A 22,475-nucleotide genomic window follows, 5' to 3' on the forward strand; every position below is an offset into this window, starting at 1 on the left:
GCGGGATTGGCCTAGGGGAATTTTAGTGGGGTTTTAAGAGTAATTTTAATTGACATAGGCCACAGTAAATATTTCTTTTTAATTAGGTTTTAAACTGGGTATTTTTATTGTTGTATCTGTTTTATAAGGCTGTCAGCCGCCCTGAGTCCGTAAGGAGAAGGGCGGGATAAAAATTAAATAAATAAATAAATAAAATAAAATTATTTTCTAATTTATTTACTTCATAATTCCTTGACATTTCTTTTTCATTATTGATATAACTTGGTATAATTTTGTGACCCTTTGTAATGTAATTATCTTTGTTCTGTTCCAAGCAACTTTCATATTACTGTTCCTTTCATCCATTTTCCATATATTATGTGGGTGACTTAATACTCACCAAACTTATCTTTGTGCTTCCTGTACTCATTCTATTAATTATTTTTACATTTCTTCTATATCCATTTCTTCTCAAGATTCATTCTTGATAATACCAAATAATACTGTGAACCCATTCAGAATCTGTGGTTACTCAGATATCTTTATTAATTCTCTCATTTTTTCATCATAAATAATGAGTCCTGCTTTCAGATTCATTTTTTTGCTATGCATTGGAATAGACATGTTTAATCCACATATTCAAATCAGACCATTTTTAAACAGATGCTGACCAGGAAGTCTAATTCGTCCTTGGGCCTCTTAATGAGCCAGTATTTTTTTAAATACTTAATAATAATAATAATAATAATAATAATAATAATAATAATAATAATAATAATAATGAAGTTAGAATTACATTTAAACTTTCCAAAGTGCTATCTGAGAAAGAGAACAGAGTTGCCTTATGGAAGACCTGCGCCCCGGGGTCATGTTAATTTCTTTTCTCTTTATTTTTCAAAAATTGGTTAAAATATTCAATTTTCTATTGAGTCTTTGGATTATGACATCATATATTGTGGCTGCTCTCATACTAGTAAAGGTAGTCCTTGACTTACAACCACAATTTAGCCCAAAATTCATGTTGCTAAGCAAGACAGTTAGGTGAATTTTGTCCCATTTTACAACTTTTTTTTGCCACCATTGTTAAGTGAATCACTGCAGTTGTTACATTGGTAAAAGAATCTGGCTTCTCCATTGACTTTGTCATAAGGTCGTAAAAGATGATCACATGACCCCAGGACATTGAACTGTCATAAATATAAACCAATTGCCAAGCATCTAAATTTTAATCACGTCACTATGGACATGCTGCAGTGGTTGTAAGTGTGAGAAACATTAAGTCATTTTTTCCAGTGCTGTTGTAACTTCAAACAGTCACTAAATGAAAAGTTGTAAGTCCAGGATTATCTATATTATTAGTTCACTGATTTTGTTGTTCTATTTTGAATTATTTTATATATTGTGGTCTCATAGGCAATGATAAGAAATATCTATCAAACATAGCTTTGCCCAAAGAGGGAAAGTGTGCTTTATATTTTAGAACAAAATCACTGAAACTGCTGCAATCATTACTCCTTTACATCCTTTATCTGAAAAAGTGCAGAACTAACAATGATGGACTGCTTTCCAGTAATTGGAACATTAACTCATATGGTTGGTTCTTGTCTTATTATATATAATATTTGGGTTGACACCAACAGGATTGTTAATATGGCTTTGGACAATCATAGTGTGTTACAGTATATGCTTTACCTGTTATATATTTCCAGTGTCTATAATATATCAGAGTATCAGTAATTGGATTCTCCAGCATGGGAGCTAGTTAGCAAAAATTATACCAGTCTGGAAGGAGAAACTTATACCTGATCTGTTGCAATGGATAGTACATATGTTGTCTATCAATACATGAATTAGCTTTTTTTCTGAGAAGCAGGTAAGAAGAAGACTTTGAACTATATTATCAGAGTTCTTGGGGTTGTTTTGTTTGTAATACGTTTTGATTACAGTACGTGCTATCAAGTCTTTGCTGACTCTTAAAGCCACATAGATTGCAATACTAAAACAAATCTTAAATTCTCTTACTTTATATGCACCTTGGAATAGGTTTCATGTACAGTTTAATGGCTGTGGAATGCCTTGATAGATCTGTTCAGCGCAAACATCCAGTGCCAGAAAGTGTTACCATTCCTCTTTTGAACATGACTATTTCATCTGGTTATATCTCATACACGGGAGAGAAAGAATGGAAAAACTTCTTGCCTCTCCTATACACATTCCATTTTATCCTACTACTTATATCTAATGATGTATACAGAAAGTACAAGTAATGACTCGTTATTCCCGTGAAAAGTGATTTTTACTGAAAAAGTGTTATTCATGCAAGTGGATATTTTTATTTTAGGAATAGAAACTATAAGTATTCAGGCATGAAGTTGGTTTCACATCTCTTTAGTCATATACTTCGAATATAAAAGGTTTGCTTACATTTCAGAAGTGTCTTTCATACAAGTAGAGAAGCATTTCATCTGATGTATTTATCCATTACAGATGGATTTGATCTGTAACTTGCTAATGTTTAAACAATATAGGGCAGGAATGTCAAACTCGCAACATCATGTGATGTTGCGTGACGTTTCGGGACTTTTTCCCCATTACCAGCAATGGGATGGGAGCGGTTTCAGTGTGACCTATCTGGCCCGTGGGCTGGAAGTTTGACATGCCTGATATAGGGCAATGAATTGTATGATTTTCCTTGTAGAATATTTTACATGTTTATTGTAAACTTTTGCAAGGAATTACAGTAGTCTCATTTTGATACTTGCCCCAGATTCATCTTTTATGTAATGGAGAACATGTTTAGGTCCAGGGCTGCTCCTTTTAGTTTTTCTTTCAGCCTACATAACATACTCTGACTTGGGGCACAAAAACCACAAATTTCATTATTATACTCTGTTGGGGATTAAAGATTCTGATATAATACGAACCAAAATGCTTATACTTAGTGAATGCATGATAGGAAGTTAGGAAATAACATTTTATTATATTCTTGGTGGCATCTTAGATTATGAAACTTTAAGCAGTCCAGATGCAGCCTGTTATGATTCACATATATTAAGCCATAGTTTGCTTAACATGTCATTAAGTAAACTACAATACCTGATTTAGATAATATACTAATCCATAGTTTATAAATGACAAGAATATAGTTACATAAGTCATAAGCTAGCCATAAATCATATCATAATTTAGTGGGGCATATAAACTACTAATGAAGATTTAGATGAGTACCAGCAAACATTCAAAAATGGGTTCAAGAATGATTGTATAGTGCAGAGAACTGAAGATGCTGATACGATTCTTAGCATTCTGGTTATTAAAGTGAATCTCACCAACATTTCAAATTCTGAACTACAGAAGTATGAAAATCTTCAGTTTATAGAATGTGGTTGTCAAAAGCAGTTCCCACTGGAATCTTATTGAGAGCTGTAGCCAGCAGATTTGAACAGTGCCATGTTGAGGATCATTTTTAAATGATTGCTGATTGAACTGTATTCCCTGCAACATGCCATTTTTATTGTGCTTGACTATTGTTTTGGAGGGGGATGGTTTTTTTTTTTTACAATCTTCATTTATTAGAAGGCCTGGTAAATTGAATAAATAATACTGTAATTCCATTAGTTGCCAACAAAAGAAAAAATATACTTAAAAATTAGAATGTGCTTAAAATCTACTCCATCATTCCAGCAATGTGGCTTACAGCTGTGCCATTTATCCCCACCGCTGCTACTTTTTAATGGTTTTGTCTACCTTTGCTTACAAACTACCTATGAAACATAGCCTCAGATGTTTCACACAGTGGTTAAATGTGTTGACAAGTTATTTCCACGGGGTTTTATCTATGAGGCGTATCTTGGAATTCCAGAAAAAGTATTTTAATGTGGAAAACCTTGAGGGCCAGTAATGAACTCTCAGTGTGTACAGAAGGGGACATATCCTCCAAGAATATTTACCTAAAAGTATCTCCAAGTCCTATGGAACTATTCCCTAATCTATTCACATAATACATTAAGCCAGTGTTTCTCAACCTTGACAATTTTAAGGCATGTGGACTTCAACTCCCAGAATTCCACAGCCAGCATTGCTGGCTGTGGAATTCTGGGAGTTGAAGTCCACATGCCTTAAAATTGTCAAGGTTGAGAAACACTGCATTAAGCTAAAACGTAATGGACTAATTTGTGGTACAATGTATTCTGCGAACCCCCCGGCAAATTAATTCGGTAAATTGTAATCTGGTTAACTCATGGATATGCGAACCCAGCCAGTGAATTTAAAAGCAAAGCTTGCAGGTTCGATTCTTCGCGTTTGCTAGTAAGTCGGTCTTGCGAATCTCGGGTAACTTGTTTCCACGCATTTAAGCATACTGGATCAAGTGATCTGTTCTCCAAAGCGGGCTCTTCCTAAAGAATGGTTGGCGTCTCCACATATTACAGCTTGGAGCGATCTGCTCGCTGAACATGTCATTGCCGCTCGTGCTTTCGAAAGCAGACTAGCGGACAGGCTCGGATAAGCGGCGTAGCGTTACGAAGCGTTGCTTCCCACCCTCCCCGAAGCTCTGCGGTGGCTCTCGGATGGGCTGGGCCTTCCCAGGGAAGGAAAGGGAAGGGGCTCGGCTTTTCTGACGTGGGAGCTGGGGATTGGCAATTTCTGTCTCATATAGCAGGCCAGAAGGTGCCTCGCCGCTTTCCCGGGAGCGCTTCGGGGCTTCTCAAGCAGAGCGAGCTTAGCAGACACGGGCCGGAGTGAGTGCCACGTAGGGGGGGCGATCGGGTGGGCCAAAGCGAAGGGGATCGTATCGCTGGGGGAGGGAGCGAGGGAAGGAAACCGGGGGCTCGATCGCTTCGCCTGTGGAAAAGACCGAGCCTGCTCGGGGCCGTAGAAAGAGGAAAGGAGTCGGGCGGGATTGCCGACGTGGAGGAGGCAGAGAGGAGGTCCTGGCACCGGCTGCCCTTCTGTGCCCTCCAGGAGAGCTGCCCCCCCCCCTCTCTCTCTTATGTCCTTAGTAGTCGGAAACTACTCCGAGCCGGGCGCACTCTTGGCGTCCGGCCGCTCTCTCGAAGAGGAGAGGGGGGGCGGGGAAAGGGATCGGACTACGTGTCAGAGGCGCGCACGAGCCGGATCTTCTCCCCCCCCTCCCGACTCAGCCGCAAAACTTTTGCACTCACTTTTTGCTGCTTGGTTCCTCGAGGAGACGCGGAGGGGGAAAGTCAAAGCTGCCTGGCTTCGGTTTACGCTGTTCAGTTAGGAGAACCGGGAGGGGGGAGGGCGAATTGGGGACTTGTTTGCACTCTGGCTTTCTCCGTCGATTTACTTTAGACTGCCCCCCCCCCCCCGGCAGCTTTCCTAATCTCCGGGAAGTTTGAAGTTAGCCCCCATGCCAGTTAGTCCCGTGGCTCTTTCCACGGTTGGTCCCAGAGCATAGAGCAGACTTGGTTGGAAGCATCCATTAGATTAGGGCAGTGTTTCTCAACCTTGCCAATTTTAAGGCATGTGGACTTCAACTCCCAGAATTCCACAGCCAGCATTGCTGGCTGTGGAATTCTGGGAGTTGAAGTCCACATGCCTTAAAATTGGCAAGGTTGAGAAACACTGCATTAGGGAACACTCTTAAGGTTTCCCCCTCCCCTTGGAGATGTGGCAAAGAGAACGTGGCAATATAGGCAGTAAAGGGATCGGAGTCAGGCATGGCATATTGTCCAGAATTCGTAAGGGAGTTGTTTTGCTGTCTTCACCATTGTGATAAGGTCGGCGTTGGCATTGCAAGTAAGCAGAAGCGATTGCTTGCACGAGGAACTGCCATTTCCTTCACTAACTTGATCACCTGCGTTCTCCCTCCAGCCAGAATATGAGTAGGAATTGAGCCTCGTGAGTCTGCAGGTACTTTCTTCTGCATTGGCCAGAAGCAGAGAATGAGGGTTGCAAGGCGAGGCAGTTTAGTTTCTCTTGTAAGATGAAGGTATGTTGGACCTAATCCTTGTTGGGCCTAGTTGTATTTGCCAGCAAATTTACAGCCCACATGACACTGCTATCTGATGAATATGATAAGTTACTGGCTTCCAAATAACTTTGAAGTTTTAAGATGGGTGGACATGCATTTGCCTCCTGCTTTTGTGACATTCTCTGCCACCTCCTTCCAATATTGAGAAATAAGCTAGGAGTTGTCTGGCAGCTGTGTGTACAAGATAATTGGCAGTGCTTTCCCCTTCTCAGGCTCTCCAAAACCAAAGCTAGAGACACAGAAGATTGAGTAAGAATTGGACACAATATCGAGCATCTTTAGTTGACCAGTTTAATTTTGTATTTAGATCAGTTGAAAAAGCAAAGAATAATACCACATTAGTTCCAGTCCCTCACCACTGTGTGATCCAGAAGCAAGACAGCAGGCAAGAATGTGTAGTTTCTGTTCCTGAATCTTACTCTTTCTTTAGGTAGAATATGGAGACGATTGGCTCTACAGAAGCAAATCTTTTTGCGGTATGCATCGAGGGCAGGAATGTAGAATTTGTATACCCCAAGTATTTGGAATTACAGCTTCCAGCAGTTCTCATCATAGGCCACACTAGCTGGGATTACTAAAACTTGCAGAGTCCTATAGTTTTTCTGTGCATGAAGTGTTTTGGTAATGTATCAGTTAATTTCTTTTGTGCTGACTAGAGAGGTGGAAATGTTCAAGTCTGATTTCCACACTCTGAGAAAGCCAGCTGTTTCAAATTCTCTGCTGTCTTTTTATGAAAGAGAAGGTGAATAGGGTATAATATAACTCATGCTGATGTGTAGTCTCTGGGCAGCATTATGCTTCATTTTCTAAACTGAGAGGGCAGTTAAGTCATTGGAGATAGTAGCAGTTCTGTGCAACCACATTTGCATTACAGGACATATAAACGACTGTACGTTGGTTTTGTTGTTGTTGGCCCTGCTGAAGCTTTAAGATGAGGATACTGGAAACTTGGATAGTTTTGATTCTGTTTCGTTTAACCTGAGCCTCTATATCTGTTGGGAAATTTCAGATCTCACAGATTCATTTTCTATGGACTGTCTATTGCTGTTAAGTTTATATGGGCAGTTTTCCAGGAATTACTGTAGGAAATGCCAATAATTTTGAATCATTCAAAACACAAATGCTCACATTTTTTGTAATATTCATTGAAATAAGTCTTGAAAGTCTTCAGTCATTTCACAAAAAAACCTGTGCCTTCCTGGCAAACGTGTAGTACCATAAGTGGGTTATTGCAAGGTTTAATTATATATCTTGACTTTTTTTCAGCAGATACATAAGAATTGTGTACACAAATCTAAGGAAAGGGGGAATACATCTTACAAAATCTGTATTCTGCTACTTAGTGGCATAAGAATGAGAACAGTTGACTTACCAAGTAAGTCCTTGCTCTAAAAAGTGGTTCACGTGCAAAAATAGTGTTGAAGTCCATCCTAGAGGCCTTGCTACGCTTTTGATGTTCTTGGACTGGGTGTTGTCTCACATGGGTGTGTATATTTCTGCATGTAGCAATAAAAAGTCAGAGTAGCATGTGAATAAACTGGATGTTTTCATCCAGTTTTCAATATTTTTTGTGGTTGTCCACAGATTTGGAAGTGAATTGTTGTCATATCTGAAAGCATATTTATGATTTTGCTGATTTGGCAACTCTCCATTTCTTTAATGTCATTTTGGATTTGATCTGAGCATGTTTTTTTCTTTCATAACTTCCCCCCTTTTTAAAGTGTTGGAATTAATGTTAAGATTTCAGACATCACCAGATAAGAGACCAGTGACATATGTTTGGCAATTGAGAATTTATGCTTTAGTCATTTATTGTTTGAATTACTGCAATGTGCTTTATGGACCAGCCTTTGAAGGCCATCTAGAAGTTGTAACTGGTCCAGAATGTAGCAATTCAAGGTCCTGGTTATCATCTTTGAAGGGCCAAGTTACTTCTCAGTTTGCCTCTCCCTGAGTGGATCAGCCCATCCTATTAGGTTAGATAAAGTGGATGTGGTCCCTTCCCTTAAATCAGTGGTTCTCAACCTGTGGGTCGGGACCCCATTTGGGGTCGATCGACCATTTCATGGGGGTCGCCAAGCAAGGCTGTCTGCCATTTTTTTTGTCCGCCATTTTTTCCCCCTTTTCCGGCGGGTGCCTTACCTCCCTTGGGCTGGGCCAGCTGGTGGTCGGCCTGCTCCGTCTCTGCCGCTTGCCAGCTACGCCTCGNGTCGCGGCATTAAAAAGGTTGAGAACCACTGCCTTAAATGTTGCCATATGATGGGTCCTCCAAGGTGTGCCTTCTCTGTGATTGCCCCAGCCTTTTGGAACAGCCTCCCACTTGACATCAGAGGGACCTCTATCCTTTTAATCTTCTAAAGGTGGTGAAGATTTCATTCTTCCTTCTGTCTAATCATGGCTGGGATGGGGGTTGAGCTGTGAGAATGTTTGGTCTGGCACCTGGGGAGAAGAGTACCTTTGTTTTTAGCTATGATTTTATGGATTGTTGTGAGCCATCTAGAGTCACTGCATGAGATAGGACAGCCATATAAGTCTTATAAATCTGTTGGGTGAACTAGTAAACATTTGTGAAAGGAGATGTTTGTATTTTTTTGGTTCATGGTATTCTAAAGAAAAGTAAAGTTATTACAGTTTTGTCTTTTGAGTATATATTTATTTTTGAAGTTATTTCTCAACATCTTTTCCCTTTTTATGTAATTTCAATAATGTTTAAGGCTTAATATAGATCAGGTTCTATATAATCCTGATTAGTTCAGTCTGCTGTAGATGTAGATTACTAAAGAAATAACTGCTCTTTAGAATACCAGCATTATTGTTTCTGCCTGGAAGAGCTGTTTTTCCCCCTGATCTGTAGAATTGTTTAAAAAACAAATGTAGCAAAACATAACTCGTTACCTTGAAATCCTATTTGATGATGCCTAGAACATATTCTTCAATTTGATAACTATTGTTGATCTGACAGTCTCACACAAAAGTCACCTGTGATATTAAACTGTGAACTGTTATATTTCACTAATTATGTGACATTTCTTTGTGTCATACTAGTGTTGTTAAATAGTGCTGTTTTTTGCTTGTATTAAGTAAAATCTCTGTAGGCAGTATTGCTGTATTTGCTAGCTATAGATTTAATATTACCAATTTTGTCAGTCACAAAACGTTTCCACCATAATACACGATTCAGAAAAATGTTTCAGTAATGTTTCTGCAGATATAGAAATGGTTTTATATTTTGCTGATCATAATTGGCTCTTTTTATGAACCAGTCAATAAATCTCGTACCTTTATAAAAGTTAGCCTTTTCAAGAAGTTAATGAAGAGCAACAATCTAATGACATTTGCTGTTCCTGTATCATCATTACCCCATCATTATTTTGCATTTGGTTGACTCATAATTTCTTGTTCTTCATGGAGAGTTACTGGCTGTTTAAAACAATTTCCCTTCCCCCTCAAAAGCTGTGAATGGTCGCTGGTACAGGCAATGCTGAGGTGGCATTTATGAAAATTACACCTAGTTCTTTGCTAATACTTACATTGTGAAAGACACTCTGAAGTGATACAGATGTATGTCTGCCTTTTTCCAAACATATTTGAGAACATGTATTAATTTATACTTTTTATGGGAGAGAAGAAAAAGAGTCAAAATGTTGAAAAGATTCAGGATTGGGAAGATCAGGATTTTCATTTTTAATATCTCAAATCAGAATTATTACACCCTATCCTTGCTTATTTGAGTGTTCATTAAAAATAAATGTTTATGATATAATAAAAGCTTATTTCCATAAACAAAAATATCTTCTCTTGCAGATGTGATTGAAATGGATGCTCTTGAATCATTTGCAAAGATTTGTGGGAAGCCATTTGTAATTTGAATTTTGATTTCTTTCTGTTGTGTGTTTCCTGCAGTTTGAATATTCATACAATTATATTAAATGTTACAATTTTTCATACATAAATCTATGAGACATTTATGTATTTGTATATAAAAATAAGATCAATTTTGGCATTTCCTAACAGAGTTATGAAATGATATTCCAAAGAAAGTTTCTCTTTTTTTTCTGATGGGCTTATGTCCAAATATTATGGAGGATGGAATATGTCTGCACATATGTAAATCTCTTTCTATTTCTCCACCTTTCACCATAATTACTTCAGAATTCTAAAGACATACTTGAGCATATATTCGACTATGCCCAAAATCCCAGGACTATAAACTAGATAGGGAAGTTGGGAAAAGAATTGAAGATGATGATTGTGTCAAATTATTTCTGTATTGCTACAAAAAATCTACATGGGCATGTCTTTGTAATGCAGAGTCAAAAACAACTTGAAGGATACTTATGTATTTTCTAAATCTAACTAGAATGGGAAGAATCTATTAGTTTCTGTCAAATAAGTTTCTATAGGGAAATTGGAAGGAGAGATTCTGCATTTACTTGCACACAATGTACTCTAGAACAGGGGTCCCCAACACCCAGTCCGTGGACCAGTACTGCGCCATGGCCTGCCAGCCATCGGGCTGCACAAACAAGCAAAGCCCCATCCGCGAGATGCAGGCAACACACAAAACCACGCACCCTCCGGTCCGCAGAAAAACCTCTCTCAACGAAACCGGTCCTTGGTGCCCAAAAGATTGGGGACCTCTGCTCTAGAATCTTTCCCAAAATGTCTTTCAACTTTCTAGAATGGCCATTGAGGACATAGGTGCTGTAGGAAAGAAAAAGAACATAAATGGAAGTTGGGATTTTATCCACTTTTTGAGTTAAGATGTTAGAAATGTATGTAATCCTATACCTGGTTAGTAGAAAATGAACACCATAAACTGAATGTTACTGTTTTTGAAGTAATATGATTAAGATAATACATTTATTTATTGATCAATCAATATAAGGCCACAATTCCATAGTGACTTTGAGTGGTATACAATACGAAAAATGTACTAAAACAATATCTATCTATCTATCTATCTATCTATCTATCTATCTATCTATCTATCTATCTATCTATCTATCTATCTATCTATCTATCTATACACACACACACACACACACACATATACAGGTTTAATTTAAAAGATGGGGAGGTAGGGAGTATTTATTTGTTAAATACTAGCTTTCCAGTGAGGAAATAGCAAACTGATGTTCAGTGGAGAGCAGGAAATATTATGATTGAAAAAGATAGCTGGATGCTGGATTTTGATTGCCAAAATATCTCCAGAGAAAGGAGAGATCTTGACTCCAAACAGTTGTTTTTCATGAGTAGATAGCAGATACTGGTGTTTTTGAGGTAACCTTGCATGCAGTTGGGAGTCACAGGATTCCACCAAGCTCATAGCCTTTAATGTAGCTTATATGGCCTCAAGTTCTTTGCTGGTCTGTGACTGGAATAATAATTGATAGGACTCAAGTTCAGCTGAACCTCATTTCTTTGGATTTTATTTTTTATTACTTTTTAGAGATTGAGAATCTTTGCAATGGCAAGTTTTATTGTACTCATTGGGTGAGTTTTCTTAAAAAAAATCCTTCAAGAAAGTGTTTGAACAAGATTTGTTAGAAGAACAGGTAAAAGAAACAATGTTAATCTGGAGTAAAAATTTTGGTTACAGTATTGACCTAGATAATTGGCAATCATGGGACAGAAACAGGAGGTTAACACTAGCCACTTCCTACAAAGAAAATTTATACAAGATGTTTTATAGATGGCACCTTCCCCCTACAAGGCTAGCAAAAATAGATAAAAAAACCTCACCATCATGCTGGAAATGTAGAAGGCTTCCAGGGACTTATTATCGCATGTGGTAGGAATGTTCAAAGGCGCAAAATTTTTGGACTCGGATAAAAAATTGGCTGGAAGAAATACTATTACAAAAAATTGATTTAAAACCAGAAATCATCTTATTAGGGATTATTAATGATAAACTCAACAAAGCATCTTTTTACTTACTATTGCATATTTTAACCGCAGCAAGATTGGCATACGCTCAAAAATGGAAAGGAAAGGAAACCCCCACTGAGGAAGAAATAATAAATACAATTTTATCCTGCGCCAAAATGGACAGGTTAACTCTAGAGATGAAAAATAAAACTGAAACAGAGTATTATGAAATTTGGAAAAATTTGTACGATTGGTTAGAGATGAGGATCGCTGAGACGATTGTCGATTGACTAGTTGATATCATAAGGACTTCTTATTAGTACCTACATTAGGGCACAACTGAAAGATATGTAAATATAATGTTGACGATTGAAAGATGGTTTATCAAAAATTTTACAGATGTTATACACAGTTTTGTTATACTTTGTCCTGTTAAAGAATATATTTTAAGTTTCTGTTTTTCTTTCTGTAACATAAGGTAATACTAATAGCACTGTTAAAGCCAGGGAAGTTGAAGCATGTCCATTTTTGTTTTTAAAATGTACATTTAATAAAATTTGTAAAAAAAAAAGAAAAAGAAAGTGTTTGAAGTAATAATTTTAAGATTTTACAAAAAAAATTTTTTTTGAATATGCAGCAAAAGAGTGATTGGAGTGTTGAGTTTAGAATGTTTTAAATGGACTATGTGTTCAGGTGCACTTGAGTTAAGACTTTGAAATTAAGAATCCTTTCTTTGGGTAACTTTCCATGTTTATATCTGAGGAAAAAAAAACTATGAGAAGATATTTTGAAGGTTTGGTCACTAGAGGGCACCAGAAAGAAATAAATACATCAGTGGATGCATTTCAGTGATATTTGGTATTGGAGATAAACTAGATGATGTCATGGAAGAGGAACAAGCTTCACTGGAAAAGATTGAAATCTATTTCAATATGGATTTAAACAACATATTGAATATACAAATAAAAGTAACTTTGTTACAGTTGTCAACAATTTTGTGAAAAGAGACAGTGAAAGTATAAAGCAGTGAGGGTGAACCTTTTAGAGGCCAAGTGCCCAAACTGCAACCCAAAACCTACTTATGCATCATCGGGTGCTGGGTGGGCGTGGCCCTTTGGGTGGGTGTGGCTGCAGTGGTAACAGCAGACTGGGTGGGACTAAAAAGTTTAATAAATCAATTCCAACTTTGCAAGATCTTTTTTTTTCCCACGAGAAGTTGAAATTGACTGATTGATTGAACCTTTTTTTTTTTTGGCGACGGCGCGCGTGCCCACAGAGAGGGCTCTGAGTGCCGCCTCTGGCACCCGTGCCATAGGTTTGCCACCACTGGTATAAAGAGTGACCTACCTAAACTCTTTATATAAGATTTACAAAAGGGACCTGTTAAAGCTGTCAGGTTTTGTGAGAAGAGATAAGATAAACATAAAAAAAACAGATTCTAGGACATTATCTGAGGGAATTAAAGATTGTTGGAGAAAGGGGGAAAATATAAAATCATTTATTTGAAAATAGATGGGTTGCTATCCCTAGTAATATTTGATTGATTTCTGACTAGAACTGGGATGATATTTTAGAGGTTCTGTTTATATGAGAGATTAGATAGGGGATAGAGAGTTCACTTGTTAAAATTTAAGTTTATCTGATTAATAAATGTAAAAGGAAAGTTTTAAAGTGAGTTTATTAGTTACAGCTTGTAATAGTTCTGTTGCTATTTCTGATAACCCTTAATGGATTTTTGCTGATTAAGATGGAGTGATGCTTTAAAGATCTGTTTCCATACAATGTATGGGATGAAGAGATGGTTTGTTGTTTTATAAGACATGTGATGAGTTTATTTATTTAATTGTATCCCATCTTTATTATTTTTACAAATAACTCAAGGCGTTGAACGCGCATAATACTCCTTTCTACTCCAGTTTTCTCCACAAAAACACTTGTTAGGTACAAAGGATGAAGTCATTTTTCTTTCTTTTTCTGCATTTTTGAATTTTTATTTTTTATACTTTGCATTATTTTGATCTGTACAATTTTTTTTATGAAAGTACTGAAGTTAGCTGAGGTGGAATTTGATGCTTTAGAACAGGGGTCCCCAATCCCCAGGCCACAGCCTGGGCTGCAGCTGATTGGGAACCAGGCTGTGCAAGCAGCGGGTGAGGGTGACTCTGGGTGGTTTACGGTATTAAAAGGATAAAATGTTATAAAACTTATACACAATATGAACAAAGTACAATATAAATATAAATATAAAAATATAAATACTTTAACTAAAACATGGGGAGGGAGAGAGTAGGATGAGCAAGGGGGCGAGGTGGGATCGGTTATTAATCTGTCAATAATAAATTTAATTGGGCAGCTGACTCATGACTCCTCTGTCTTTATCCTTTAATCTAAAGAATGCTCTGAAGTTATTAGGAACTACGAATTATTTTCATATTTAAACAAATAATAGAAAACTTATGTTAAGGTTAGTGGTTGAGGAGATGGGATTAGGCACATATGGGGATCTCAGATGAAAGTCAGGTATGTGCAGTTTTTCTTTTGTTGGACATTATATTAGTCTGTAATGAGTTTTATCAAGGTAGTTGAATAAACTGTTTATTTAGCAATTTTTTAATGTATTCAATTCTAATAGGTTTTGGGCAGTGCACAGCAAATAGGTCAAATAGAAAATAAAATAAGATTAAAACAATCATATTCTTGGCTGAATTCATACATACTAAGTCATAAAGTTTATAAACCACGGGATCTGGTTTCATACACCAAAGTAAACCAAATAAACATTGGAATTCATCTGAATATAGTTTTAATATCTCATCTGCTGTTTATGAGAACTAAACCAGAATGAAGATGACTTTATCCAAGCAAACAGCCATGTCTGCTCTTTTGTTTATCTTTAACCATTGTTCTTTTGATCGTGCATAGTATTTTAGAAAATGCTTTCTTGCAAAAGACAGGTTATGCCTACAGATGTTTGTAATCTAAATTGAATCTTAAATGTTTGAGAATTTTGCTTTGATCATCTTAAATAGGTGTGTTAAACATTAAAGAAAGGATGCTGAAATTATGTAGGATCCTGATATTTTTTTTCATTGTAAAGTTTCTTGTTATCATTATAGTTATATAATGATAAATCATTTTATATGAAAAAGAGTCAAAAGATGCATAAATAGCAGAAATAGAGGGAGTAAAATGCACCATGGTGCCTTAAAGAAATCTAACTAGGTTTGTGGAATATAACTCCATTTCTTAAAAAATGTATTCAACATATTTAAAATGTATTGAATAAAACCTACCCTATTTGAGATCTAGAGCATATCATATTTTTTATAGATGTAAATACACGGTGTTCAATGGTCTTTGCCTTTTTGGAAGTGTGAGATTGTGGTCTGTGTGACTTAACTTAAGGATTTGGAAAAATGTGTTAGATGTTTCTTGGATATTTTGGTTTTTTAGAATTAATAGGAATTTAGATCATTGTTCCATTTGATCTTGTAATAAAAGCTTCAAAGTATAGCTGTGCACTGTTTCAGCTTTTTTGTACTGCATTTAATTACGTGTAATACTAGACTAACCATTTAAAATAGCACATAATTTGCTTTGCTCTTTAAAAATGCTGACCCTATTAAAATTCTAAATAATGGTTAGAGGTGTATGCTTTGAGCACAAATCATTCTTGCTAAATAATAGAAGTCTCTCCGTTGGTAGAGGTCATTGCTAAACAGCATAGTAGTATCTTTTTGTGAGGGTTGTAATATTTATTTGTTTCTTTAGACTTACTACATTTTAAGTTTCTTACAGATTCTTTTCACAGTTTTAAGGGCACCAGTGCATAAATCCTCCACTTCCTTTGAGATTTCTGCAATCTAATGCCCAGTTACTCATCTTTTTAATATTCTTTATTGGTTCACTTTTCTACAATGTAGTATCCCTCTGGATTTTTTTAGGTTACTATGCTCGTCATCTTTGACTAGCTATCATGCTGCTTTGAAATAGATTAGAGTTATATTTCAAAACATCCTGAAACTAATCAGGTTGGGAAAAGGCTTGTATCCTTTCTCTTGAACTTAACTGTTCTGTCATGTTTTCCTGATGCTGTTTTAGACTTATGATGCAGAAAATTCAGTGCAGGCTACATTTGAAGATTGCACACAATGGCTGCCTCAACTTCAGTGCCGCCTTCTATCTTTCATCATTAAAAGCTACCCTCTCTCCATAAGGGTCATTTGTGTCCCTTATGTTAAGGAGCTTGTTCTGTAAATCAGGAAAAGAGTAAGGGTATGCCCTGAAGGAGACAAAAATATATTCTGGTAGGATATTTTATACCACATTCCTTTTGACTTTTATGGTAGTAGTGCTGCTTGTCTCAGTATGACTTTTATAAAAGAATATTATAATTAACTGTACCTTTAAGTGTGTCTAACTTTCTAATAGTTGCTCTCTATTTGGACAAACATGGAAAATAAGTGAGCTATGTATGTTATTTTGGAGCTATGTAGTCCCAGAAGTCTGACCAGCTACCTGCTGACATAATCTCAGTTTCTGACCCTTTAAATAGTTCCTTTTCTGCTGATTAATATAAAGAAACAAAACACAATTCCACTCCGATATTGTATGAGTATAAAATAAAAAGTCCAGTTTATTTGGATATCTAGCTAGCTTCTACACAATACAGTATAATATGATGAAATGGAAGATACACATCCCTGCAGTGTTTTAAATTAATTTTGCTACAGCCTTTTTATTACTAAATTCTTTTATCCATAATACCAAAATACAGGTAGATGTTAAAAACGAGAGAAGGGTAAAGGTGAAATGTCAAGACTTTTTAGCTACTTCTGCCATTTTACTAGCCAGTATTGTAGTGAAAGGTAGTCTGGTGTCTCAGGGAGGAGCTCTTTCCTGGAGGGCAAAGAGACAGTGGAGCCTGAAATGCCTGGTGGGCAGGAAGAGAGCAACTTCCTTAAAAGCCAGAAAAGGGGATATGGGGTTGGTTCATTGGATTAAAGTTAAACTATAGGTGTTATTTTTAGTAACTCTTAATGGACTGTTGCTGATTATGAGGAGGAGGCTTTAAAATTTGTACATAGATAAGAGATGAGATATGGGAAGAAGAGATCTTTTGTTGCAATATCAGAGAAGATGTAATTACTGAAATCGTATTTGTTGTGATGAGTGCATATGTTATTCACATATATATATAAATGCACACACACACACATGTATACTTTTAAAATTTTGTTTCTCTACACTTATTTTTTATTTTTATATTTGTTTTAGTTTTTTGTTTTTTTTATTTTTGTAACTATAAACTTTAATAAAATTATTATAAAACATACAGTTAGTTTAATTAAGATTTTCACATGAACTTATGTTATTCTGATTGTACCTCCAGTATCTAAATAAGCTATCTACTCAAGTATTCCTTTACAGCAGAGGTCACCAACCCTTTGGCACCAGAGACCGGTTCCATAGAGAATGACTCTTGTTTAAAAAACAGATCACAGATAATGTACAGTTTGTGTTACTCCTGCCTCAACTTTATTTAACTGATTTTCAGGCTAATTACATTGTATTATTGCATATGTAATAATATTGCCAAAACTGAATACCTTTGTTCTCTCAAACAGAAGCTGGCAGGCTGAAAAATAGGCAGTGCACAGGACGGACTTTCTGGCTACTGACCATTTAGCTGGTAAGTTTGCAGTTCTCTGTTAAAATGATTCCCAGACTTTGGTCTAAGAGCCTTTCCAACACTTGGCCTTAGTAGTGCCTATTGATTCTTTGTGGAATCCACAAGATATAGATAATCTGCCATATTCTTTTAAGTAGGATATTTATAGCATCTTTGTTATGTTCGAACCAATAAAGTTTGCATTTATGCCTCACATCTTACCTTTCCACAGAACTGGAAAAACTTAGCCAAATGTGAAACACTGTCGAAAAGGAAAACCATTCTGAGTCCTTTTTGCAGAATCGTATGAACAAAAACTGAAGTATTCCATTCCTAATGTATTGATTAAGAAGGAAAGCAAAACTATTGGCTTATGGAACATTTTACATTTTAAAAACAATTTCCAGGCTGTTTTTTAAAGGACAGCAAATATAATATATAGAATTAAAGAGAAAATCTTACATACTGGGACTAGCTCATAAAGAAGACAATTAAAGGGAATTGAAAAGATGCATTTACTTTCAGTAGCCTTTCTCATATTTAGATGTTGCCTAATTCTTACAACAGGTGATAACATTTTTTAAAAGTACCATTCACACAACATGTAATTATCCCCGCTACATGGAGGTTATGAATGCTAACTTTGTCTAATTGAATTCAAAGCAGTGCTGGAGAGAATTTGTATATACAGTATATCCTACTATCTAAGGGCCTTGAGGTACAAATGTCACAAACGAATGTTGGTTGCATTGCTGTTTATTAAAATTGGACAACCAGGGCTTTTTTTCAGCCGGAACGCGGCGGAACCGCGTTCCGGTACCTTTTTCCGGGCCGGCCGCACCGGAAATAGCCCCTCCCACACCGGAAATAGCCCCTCCCAAATTTTACTTGCATTCCTGTTCTCTAAAGGGGCGGTCCTAGGGTTTGATGAGGGCGTGGCCAGGTTTGAGTTCCGCCACCTTTTCTCCGAGAAAAAAAGCCCTGTGGACAACTATATATTGATGCACCTAAAACTGGCTATTCCAGATATATTAGTCTGGCTGATAAGCTAGCAAAACCATTTTCTTTAATTCAGTGTTTCAATAATGAAATGTCAATTAATTCAAAATATTGTTTCATATACAGCAAAGCTGATCATGAATTAGAAATCTCATGGCTGGCAGAGGCTTTATAATGTTTTTGATAGAAAAATCCCCTGATCTAGAAGGCCAGGAATTTTGTTAGCTATTAAAGTTTAATGGGCTTGGTACTCTCTCCTCTCTTGTTTAACATCCGCATAAAGCCTTCGGGTGAGATCATTCTTCACCATGGGTTAAGTTATCATTGCAGGATCCAATCTGGATTGGTCATTGGGACCAGAAGTTTATACTTCTGAGCTTTTGGATTCATGCTGGAGACCATCCTCAGGAAACTTCTCTCTGCAAGTGTGTGTGTGCTTTGGGCTACTCTGTGTCTGGTGTTCATATGGTGCCTGTTGTGTATGGCTTTTTAGATGTAGATTGGAGTACTGATGTCTGGCTATTAAGTCATTGGCTATTGTTTCCTTCTGCTGCTAAGCCCTTGCCTCCTAAGTACTTATAAGCTAGGGGGTAAATCAGCACTCCTGTTGATTGAAGAGGGGCCCATTCCCAGGCTTCAGTCAATTTTGCAGAGGTACTAAGATTGTTGGATGAGCAGGCACAAAAACAGTCAGGGAAGGGATTCAAGCCTGGAAAAGGGCCCTACTCCTGTTGACAGAGAGAGTCTATTTTGGATCCTGTCATTCAAAGAACTCTGACTATTGGGATCCAGAAGAAGAGCCTTTCCTGCTGCAATGCCTGCCCTTTGGAACATCTTACCCCCTGGGTAAGATCTGCTCCCATACTCCTATCCTTCCACAAGAGCCTGAAGAGCTGGCTCTGCTGGTTGGTCTGGGGATCGATCACATGGGAGATTTCCATACTGAAGGTGGCTGCTGGATTGATGGCAGATTCCACCTCTCCCCTTTGCTCTCTACTCCCCACCCATCTATTTTTTTGTACATCGTATTGCATCGTATTTTTTGTACATCGTATTGATGTACTCTTGTATTTCTTTCATTGTTTATTTTATTGTTTTATTATTTTACTTCTGTTTCGTTTGCACTCTTTTCATTTCTCCCTTTTTATTATTGTAAGCTGCCTAGAGTAGCCCCACAGCAAGTTAGGCGGCAAATAAATTTAATAAATAAACAATAAATAAGTATATAAAATAGGTATAAATTAGTCTTTGGTTCATATAGGCCTTTCCTATCTTGATCACTCTCTAGATGTGTGGATTTACCCCCCCCCCCCGAATTCCATGGTCAATTTTTATCACTGACAATTCTGCAAGTTAAAGTACATAAATGTGAAAAGTGCCAGGGTAGGAAGGTACTAATTATAGTAGATATTGACTTAAATCATCTTCAAATATTTATCTGAATGTGAAATGATTTGAAACTGCCCCTATATCACCACTTGTTTAGTTGGAAAGTCAGAAGGGTGAGCTGCTCTAATGTTCACTTATATCAGCATGGCTGGTTCAGGAATTCTGGGAGTTGAAGTCCACGAATCATAAAAGAGCCAAGGTTGCCTACCCCTGACTTACATGAAAGGAAACCTCTTTATGTAATCCAGGATGTTGCTTTCTATATGAAGGATGATGAGAGAGAAGCCTGGGTGTGCAACCTTGTTCTCTGCTTACTTTCAGACCTCATATATCTCAGTGGCATGTTTTGCAGACATCATTTTTCATTTCATATTTCGTAAAGCTAAAAATCTGATATTCGTTAATGTAAAAACAACTGCAGATGTTATTGCAGCTTTGTGACTTGGATCTAGTAGGAAGAAAAAAATGATAGGATTCCATGTCTGTTGCTAACAGAAAAATGATGTTGTAAAAAGAAGACCAATTAAAAAGAAACAGTGATTTTATTATATCAGTCTTTTACTAAATAAACTAGGAAAGGTACTATGCTATAGACAAATTGTCTTGTAGTGTGGAGTCCTCCTTTGTTTGCTCAACCATGGTCAATTGTACATCTTCAAAAGAAGTGGCTAAAATTGTTCCTCTGTTAAATGTATTTTCCTATTTTCCGTCTCTTTCCTTTTTTAATGGCACGATACTGGGAGTTATCATGACAGTTTCTCTTTCCTACCATCAGTGGCATACCCGGATTGTGTGTGAGTGGGAAATCAACCATGAGCTCCGTGGCAGTTTTGACCCAGGAAAGTTTTGCTGAACATCGTAGTGGCCTTGCTCAGCAGCAAGTGAAAGGTAAAAACAAAACAAAACAAGGTTATTACAAAATCCCATGTGATAACAGCTGCACAGAAATATTATCTTGCTGCTATTTAATTGCTTTGTTACTTGGGGAAGGATGGTTAAGATTTCTTGTTCTTTGATTCTGGAGAGACAATATCAGTATTTAGATTAATAATAATATAAGGGCTAAGAAGCTCTTGGAGCATAAGTTAGATAATCTGTAGATACCAATTTTTTCAATTTTACCGAACTACTTTTAGAAACATCTGTGCATTATAATCTTCATTCATTTTCTCTATATATTAAATCTATATGCTGCCCAACTCGTTATCTAAAGCGACATTGGGAAGCTTATAATTTTAAAATATATACTATTTTATATATAATAAACCATTCTTTTCCAATGTAATAGTCTCCAGATATTAGACTACAGATCCCACTCTTTGCTATCCTGCTAGTATGACCAATGTCAGCTGGAGAGACCAAGCTGAGGAAGGCTTCTGTTGACAATATAGTTTGAGGCAAGATTAATGGATAGAGATTCTCGTTTTGAAAAAGTTATTTGCCAAAATTATCTTCAGGCATTTTTAAGTTGCCATTCACAGTGTCCATATCTGGCCTTCATAGTACTGAGTTCAGAAAGGCATGACATATGCTAAAATGTGTTTGATTTCTTATTATTATGTTTAATTATTCTTTAGTACTATAACATCAGTTCTTATCCAGCGAAAAAAAGTCATTAAAAGTGGCATTCCAACTGTATAGCATAAAATAAAGGACTGTGTAAATAAAATAACACTGAATTTAAAAATCCATGGAATTTCAGTTTGTGCACAATTGTAGTTAAATATCAGATGAATCTGTGGCTGATGAATCAATACAAAATATGGGAGTATAAAATATCAACAATTCAAACAAGAAAAAAATGTTAACCTTCCAATCCTTTTGTTATTTAGTAACAATCTGAGGTCTGTTATAGAACCGCTGAGTGTTAGTAGTTAGGAATTAATTCTCATGTATGGCAGTTTTGACATTATAGGAAATTGATTTGGTCATTATTTATAACAAACCTACATACCAAGATACAACTACCTCACAATACGCGTTAGTCATAGATATAGTTTTCTTTGGATGGGATAAACTCTAGTTATCTGTAAAACACGTTTTCCTTATCTCCTGATAGAAATTATTACTGATGGATTAGTAAATAGAAAACAGCTTGGTTTCAATTTGGTATATCTCAGTATTGTATTAAAGTCTATATTTTTAACTAACAAATTAAGAATACCGTATGTTAATATTCAGATGGTGGGGAAAGAGACAGTATAGTCTGTTGACCATTGTCTATAAAGTCATTCTTTGTTTCCTTGCTTTTGCCACTGTAGTTACAGCTTTAAATGCTGAAGAAGAGAACGATCCTCCAACATACAAAGATGCCTTCCCCCCTCTCCCTGAGAAAGCTTGTTTGGAGCCAGCCCAGGAACCTACTGGTGCCTGGAGTAAAATCCGACCAATCAAGGCTTCTGTTATCACTCAGGTCAGTACAAAGAACGTTTTCTCCCCTTCAGTGTGAAACCCTGTTCAGGCATTTAGAAAAATGACCTTCAGGATGTTTATCTCATTGTGGGAGGGAAAATGTAAGCAGAAGAACTGTTTGAGTACTCCTAAGGCCTTTCCCTGAAATATATCAACAGA

The 22,475-nt window shown here is 36.7% G+C and overlaps 1 long non-coding RNA gene across 2 annotated transcripts in view; it reads left to right on the plus strand.

Moving 5' to 3' along the window:
• The window catches only part of LOC107295250, a 27,543-nt gene extending 5,230 nt beyond the window's left edge, over window positions 1-22,313 (plus strand). The window contains exons 1-4 of one of the 2 annotated variants that reach the window (XR_001549055.1): window positions 4,635-4,718; window positions 17,473-17,537; window positions 20,680-20,792; window positions 22,166-22,313. This is a non-coding gene — a long non-coding RNA (uncharacterized LOC107295250). Of the gene's footprint in view, window positions 1-4,634; window positions 4,719-17,472; window positions 17,538-20,679; window positions 20,793-22,165 lie in introns of those variants that run through there. The other variant, XR_001549056.1, reaches the window with a different exon arrangement.
• The last annotated feature ends 162 nt before the right edge of the window (window positions 22,314-22,475 follow it).

This window comes from Protobothrops mucrosquamatus, unplaced genomic scaffold (assembly GCF_001527695.2).
Source record: "Protobothrops mucrosquamatus isolate PMUCROS unplaced genomic scaffold, P.Mucros_1.0 scaffold_191, whole genome shotgun sequence".
Taxonomy (NCBI): Eukaryota; Metazoa; Chordata; class Lepidosauria; order Squamata; family Viperidae; genus Protobothrops; species Protobothrops mucrosquamatus.